We start from the raw sequence: 7,187 nt of genomic DNA, 5'->3' as shown, positions 1-7,187 counted from the left end.
GTGTGCCTTGTTGCTGGCAGGGGTGGAAAACGTACTCAATTGTAAAGATATCTTAATAGAAAATTACTCAAGTAAAAGTGAAAGTCACCAAGTAAAATACTACTTGAGTACAAGTCAAAAAGTATCTGGTTTTAAATGTACTTAAGTACCAATTATCATACTTGAGTGAAAGTACAAAGTTATACATTCAATTCCTTATATTAAGCAGTGGTGGCTGTACTTAAGTATCAAAAGTAAAAGTATGAAGCGTAAGAGCCGTAAATCCAAAAAGCAAAACAACCAGACCTTTTACTTGGTTTGTGCTTTTCTGAAAGTTAACAGTCTTATAGACGCAGTAAGAGCTCAGATTAAAAAAAAGTGGATTGTCAAATAGGCAACACTTCAAAATACATCTCTTACAGACAAAATAGAATTATGCCTTAATAATGAAGGAATATAGCCAGTACACATAAGCACTTACAATCAGTTACATTGCTTTAGAAAAAACAGCATCAAAAGTACACACAACTTCATCACCACTGATGGAACTGTATTATAAATCAGTGTCAGGTCATAGCAAGGGCACCTATAACTTGTGAATTTTAAACATAAATTAACAAAATGCATAAGGCATCCGTGTCCTTGGGCTTGCTAGCGTTAAGCTGTCATTACTTGAAGTTGAAGAATTTACGGTTCATCTTCAGTAAAAGCTGGTTTTCAAAGTTTCTGGAATACAGCCTTGCTCTCCTGGGCTGAAAACAAGTCCTGCAATGCTGAACAGCCTTTCACAGGAAGCTGATGCAGGTAAGGGTGTGTTTAACCTCAGACAGCCGGGAAGGACTTGAACAACTCCATATGATCAGCTGAACAGGCCAGGTATCCGTCCAGCTGCTTGGAGCTTTCTTGTGCTTGAGACGTTTTCAATAAAGAGAAGTCCTCATCTGATGAACTGGTGCCATCACCTAGCTGCAGAAAGGGTTCTTCCAGATATGGTCCTTGATGTAGTCCATTCCTGAAATACAAGGAAGATGACAATAGAAATCATGCCGTTATGAGCCTATATGAATCTATATTTTTATTTAACTAGGCAAGTCAGTTAAACATTCTTATTTACAATGACGGCCTAGGAACAGTGGGTTAACTGCCTTGTTCAGGGGCAGAGCGACAGATTTTTACCTTGTCAGTTCGGATATTCGATCTAGCAACCTTTCGGTTACTGGTCCAACGCTCTAACCACTAGGCTACCTACCGTTATATAAACCAAGCAACAGGGCTAAGTAGACTGATCTAGAGGCAACGTTGGTTATTAAAATGATTGCATCTGAGCTCCTAGAGTGTGCGGCTCTCCTTTAATTTTTCAAGTGTTCTACCCATTGGACTGAACCACAAAGTCAAGAATGTAGTTAAAATCGGTGGTTCTCAAATCTATGAAGTGTCAAATGTACACTATACAGTTGTTTATGAATAATAAAATACTGTTAATTAACCACATGTTGTCTTACCCATTCTGATGGTGGCGTCATCCTTTGTCCACGTTGTTTCGAATATGGGGAGAAGGATTGCAGCTAATATCAGCTCAGGGTCGTGAAACATGTGGCTGAAGCACTTCTTCAGTCCCAGTTGTAGCGCATCCACCAGAGGCTTACAGTACTTCAGGGACAACTTGATTCAGCCAAGTTTTGTGATCAGCAGGTTGATAGTTGGAAGTAGCCACCCCATCTGGACATTGGTTTCAGCCTGCAAGATGTTGATGGCCTTTGCGACTGGGCTCATGGTGGCAGCATACTCTGTGAGGAAGGCGAGTTCAGCTGGATTGAACCTATGAAAAAAAAAATATATATATATATTATATATATATATATATATATATATAATATTAAATATTATATATAATATAATACTGCTAAAAAAATAAAGGGAACACTAAAATAACACATCCTAGATCTGAATGAATGAAATAATCTTATTAAATACTTTTTTCTTTACATAGTTGAATTATGCTGATAACAAAATCACACAAAAATAATCAATGGAAATCCAATTTATCAACCCATGGAGGTCTGGATTTGGAGTCACACTCAAAATTAAAGTGGAAAACCACACTACAGGCTGATCCAACTTTGATGTAATGTCCTTAAAACAAGTCAAAATGAGGCTCAGTAGTGTGTGTGGCCTCCTCGTGCCTGTATGACCTCCCTACAACGCCTGGGCATGCTCCTGATGAGGTGGCGGATGGTCTCCTGAGGGATCTCCTCCCAGACCTGGACTAAAGCATCCGCCAACTCCTGGACAGTCTGTGGTGCAAAATGGCGTTGGTGGATGGAGCGAGACATGATGTCCCAGATGTGCTCAATTGGATTCAGGTCTGGGGAACGGGCGGGCCAGTCCATAGCATCAATGCCTTCCTCTTGCAGGAACTGCTGACATACTCCAGCCACATGAGGTCTAGCATTGTCTTGCATTAGGAAGAACCCAGGGCCAACCGCACCAGCATATGGTCTCACAAGGGGTCTGAGGATCTCATCTCGGTACCTAATGGCAGTCAGGCTACCTCTGGCGAGCACATGTGCGCCCCCCCCAAAGAAATGCCACCCCACACCATGACTGACCCACCGCCAAACCGGTCATGCTGGAGGATGTTGCAGGCAGCAGAACGTTCTCCACGGCGTCTCCAGACTCTGTCACGTCTGTCACACGTGCTCAGTGTGAACCTGCTTTCATCTGTGAAGAGCGCAGGGCGCCAGTGGCGAATTTGCCAATCTTGGTGTTCTCTGGCAAATGCCAAACGTCCTGCACGGTGTTGGGCTGAAAGCACAACCCCCACCTGTGGACGTCGGGCCCTCATACCACCCTCATGGAGTCTGTTTCTGACCGTTTGAGCAGACACATGCACATTTGTGGCCTGCTGGAGGTCATTTTGCAGGGCTCTGGCAGTGCTCCTCCTTGCACAAAGGCGGAGGTAGCGGTCCTGCTGCTGGGTTGTTGCCCTCCTACGGCGTCCTCCACATCTCCTGATGTACTGGCCTGTCTCCTGGTAGCGCCTCCATGCTCTGGACACTACGTTGATAGACACAGCAAACCTTCTTGCCACAGCTCGCATTGATGTGCCATCCTGGATGAGCTGCACTACCTGAGCCACTTGTGTGTGTTGTAGACTCCGTCTCATGCTACCACTAGAGTGAAAGCACCGCCAGCATTCAAAAGTGACCAAAACATCAGCCAGGAAGCATAAGAACTGAGAAGTGGTCTGTGGTCATCACCTGCCGAACCACTCCTTTATTGGGGGTGTCTTGCTAAATGCCTATAATTTCCACCTGTTGTCTATTCCATTTGCACAACAGCATGTGAAATGTATTGTCAATCAGTGTTGCTTCCTAAGTGGACAGTTTGATTTCACAGAAGTGTGATTGACTTGGAGTTACATTGTGTTGTTTAAGTGTTCCCTTTATTTTTTTGAGATATATATATATATAAAATACTATATATATATATATATATATGTGTTTCCTAACCCTATACAAAGGTGAGCACTAACCATTTCACCTGATTTAACTACAGTAATCAATGGCTGGATGAGTAGTTGACTAAATGGATCAATGATAGTGTATTGCTACAACATGCTGCAAGTGTGGATATTCCGTATTTGTTCCAAAGTGCTAGGCACTTGCCAAATGTTGAACAGGATACTTTTTCATAAGCCTCACTCGAAGTTGCCTTCAGGGCATCGACTGTAGACACTAAGTTGAGTAGGTGGCAATCACAACGCTGGTGCTTCGGCAGCTGGTACTCAAAATCATCCTCTTCATTCAGGATCGTTGCCACATCAACAAACTCCACTTCTTCACTCTCCTCTTGTTCTTCTTCACCATCTTCCGGTCCTGGCTGAGCTGCTTCACCACCCGCTGCTTCCACTGTCTCGTTGATTTCATCTTCTCCAAAAACTTAGAAAGCTTTCAAGAAGTTAGAGCCGTTGTCGTTCTAACAATCTTAGCCCGGATTTTAATCTCAGAATGGATGTCATTTAGGGCACCTGCCAACACAAAGGTGTGCGATCCTCTCAACCGTTTACAGCCCAGGGCTGCAGAACATCTGTTGAGACTGTCAGGGTCTATCCAGTGGGCTGTAACACCAATGAAGCTCTGTCTTCTTGCAGACCAGCAGTCGGTGGTGGCGATGTGGTAAACCCCTCTCATGGCTTAGTCACCTTCATTTCCTTGTAGGCTTCATCAATCCTGGAGCGCAGTGTGGGCCTTGATAAGATCTTTGAGTTAGGCTGCAGATCCTGGACAAACTCTCTGAACGGTTCTTGTTCTACAACAGCAAATGGTTGGAGCCCTTGGACCACATACTTCATCACAGCTTTGTCGATGGATTTTTGAGACACTCTTCAGTAATGTGCTCTGCTTGATGGTGGAGGGAGTCTTGGGGGCATGTTCTCTCTTCAGTGTGTTTGCAGTCAGTTCTCCATACTTCTTAAGATGGTGTACATGCTTTCTCTGAAATAAGAAAAGGAAAAGAGAGTTACTTAGCTAGATAACTACCATCACCAAATACTTAAGGTATAGGATCGTAATTTTAAAGCTATAAGCAACATTAGTTAAGTGAGAGTTTGTGACCATTTTTTTTGTGGCAGTATTTTTATTGGAATTTCACAATTTTTCACCCATATTAAGAGATACAACAAAGACAAAGCAAAAAAAAAAAAACACACACACACAGTAACAGTTTTGACTTCAGGTTATTGTTTGTAGGGGTGCCAGGTAGGTGGTGCCTACCAGAGAAAATATTGTTTCTCTTTTTGGTTTGGGAGGGAATGAGGCCCATCTGGTCTGTCAAGTCTACACCAATACAAAGGACTCATGTAAAAGTCAGGATGGACATACACTTTTCATAAACCATTAAAACATTGGAAATAACTTCAAAACAACTATTATTTTGCGTGGGTTTTATTACCAACATAAATGATCACACAGGCAATAATATAACAAATAATGAGCTCTGGTTCCATTTAAAAGGAAAGGGGGGAGAAGTATTAGGTACAGAATGAAGGTTACCAAGTGGCATAGCCTCTGATTTAGTTAAGTTAATCTTGTTGCCTGAGAATTCACTGAATAATTCAATAATATTAACAAGAGATGTAATTGAAGTCTCGGGACTAGAGATGCGGAATCAGCATCAGCATACAAGCTTATTTTATGGTGAACATCACCAATGAGCAGCCCCTGTATAGCAGGCGTTACTCTGATCGCCTTGGCCAGTGGTTTCATAGCGAGTGCAAATAGGAGAGGGGACAAAAGACAACCCTGTCTGGTACCTCTGTGTATAGAGTAGCTATTTGACCTTAGTAAGGACAGCAGCCTGAGGATAATCATATAAAACTTTAACCCATTTTATAAAGTTGTCCCCTAGACCAAATTTAGAGAGCAAATAATAGGTAAGACCACTCCACACGGTCAAATGCTTTCCCAGCATCTAGGGAGAGCACAAGACCATCCATAGCACTTCGTTGGTAGGCTTGAATAACATTAAGAAGCCGCCTGACATTGTTACATGACTTACGGCCCTTAATGAAGCCAGTTTGGGCTCCTTTCACAATTAGTGGTAGTAAGTCCCCTAATCTTGTGGCTAGAACTTTAGAAAGCAATTTTCTATCCACATTCAGAAGGGAAATGGGTCTGTACGAGGAACAAGACTCTGGGCATTTTCTCTTTTTGAGAATAAGTGATATGTTGGCATCTCTCAGTGTTTAAGGGAAGCAGTCATTTGAAAATGAGTGGTTAAACATATCAAGCAATGGCTCAAATAGCAGGCCTTGGAACACCTTATAGAACTCACTACAAAACCTGTCTGGTCCTGGGGCTCTACCATTTTGCAGAATCTTAATTGCAAACAGAATCTCTTCCAGAGTCATTTACGAAATGTTATGCAAATCTTTAAAGCCTCAGAACTGACACATGACGCACCCAAATTAATGGAGGACTTATTTTCTAAGATTGAGCTCCCTACTATCTCCGAAGGAGCAAGGGGTTCTGTTGATTGAGAGTTAGAGAAAAATGCTTTAAACTCTGTAATAAAAATATGTAAATGTATGGTCTTTAAGAATGGTTGTATTCAACCTCCAAGGTCTTGACAGATTGGATGCCCCATTGAGTTTTATGTCTAGGATCACCTCCGCATGATCAGATATGACTATGCTTCCTATCCTAGACTGCAATGTGGTTAGATTAATGAGAGTCTTGTCTTTAAAATGGTGTAAAATAGTCATATGTTTGAGAAATTGAAGTTATAGCATTTTTGAGGTATTTGTATTTCGCGCCACGCGATTCCACTGGCTGTTGAATAGAGTGGTACGCTATAACGTCCCACTGGCCCAGAGAGGTTAACACTCCGGCCATTTTACAATCTAAACTCAATGCCCTCAATCTCACACAAATTATCAATGAACCTACCAGGTACAACCCCAAATCCGTAAACACAGGCACCCTCATAGATATCATCCTGACCAACCTGCCCTCCAAATACACCTCTGCTGTCTTCAACCAGGATCTCAGCGATCACTGCTTCATTGCTTGCGTCTGCGGTCAAACGACCACCCCTCATCACTATCAAACGCTCCCTAAAACACTTCAGCGAGCAGGATTTTCTAATCGACCTGGCCCGGGTATCCTGGAAGGATAATGACCTAATTGCGTCAGTAGAAGATGCCTAGTTATTCTTTAAAAGTGCTTTCTTCACAATAAGCATGCCCCATTCAAAAAATGTAGAACCAGGAACAGATATAGCCGTGGTTCACTCCAGACCTGACTGCCCTTGACCAGCACAAAATCATCCTGTGGCGTACTGCATTAGCCACCGCGATATGCAACTTTTCAGGGAAGTTAGGAATCAATATACGCAGGCAGTTAGGAAAGCAAAGGCTAGCTTTTTCAAACAAGACATTTACATCCTGCAGCACAAACTCCAAAAAGTTCTGGGACACTGTAAAGTCCATGGAGAATAAAAGCACCTCCTCCCAGCTGCCCACTGCACTGAGGCTAGGAAACACTGTCACCACCGATAAATCCATGACAATTGAGAATTTCAATAAGCATTTCTCTACAGCTGGCCATGCTTTCCACCTGGCTACCCCTACCCTGGTCAACAGCCCTGCACCGCCCACAGCAACTTACCCAAGCCTCCCCCATTTCTCCTTCACCCAAATTCAGATA

The 7,187-nt window shown here is 42.8% G+C and overlaps 1 long non-coding RNA gene across 1 annotated transcript; it reads right to left on the bottom strand.

Moving 5' to 3' along the window:
• Positions 1–262: 262 nt before the first annotated feature.
• Positions 263–3,830, bottom strand: LOC115169466 (uncharacterized). Its single transcript, XR_003870867.1, has 3 exons — positions 3,684–3,830; positions 1,482–1,798; positions 263–991 (listed from the first exon to the last, which is right to left on the bottom strand). It is a non-coding gene; the product is annotated as an uncharacterized LOC115169466 (long non-coding RNA).
• Between the last annotated feature and the right edge of the window lie 3,357 nt (positions 3,831–7,187).

This window comes from Salmo trutta, chromosome 31 (assembly GCF_901001165.1).
Source record: "Salmo trutta chromosome 31, fSalTru1.1, whole genome shotgun sequence".
Taxonomy (NCBI): Eukaryota; Metazoa; Chordata; class Actinopteri; order Salmoniformes; family Salmonidae; genus Salmo; species Salmo trutta.
The sequence above is the reverse complement of the archived record's forward strand: the minus strand, read 5'-3'. Positions and strand labels throughout refer to the sequence as shown.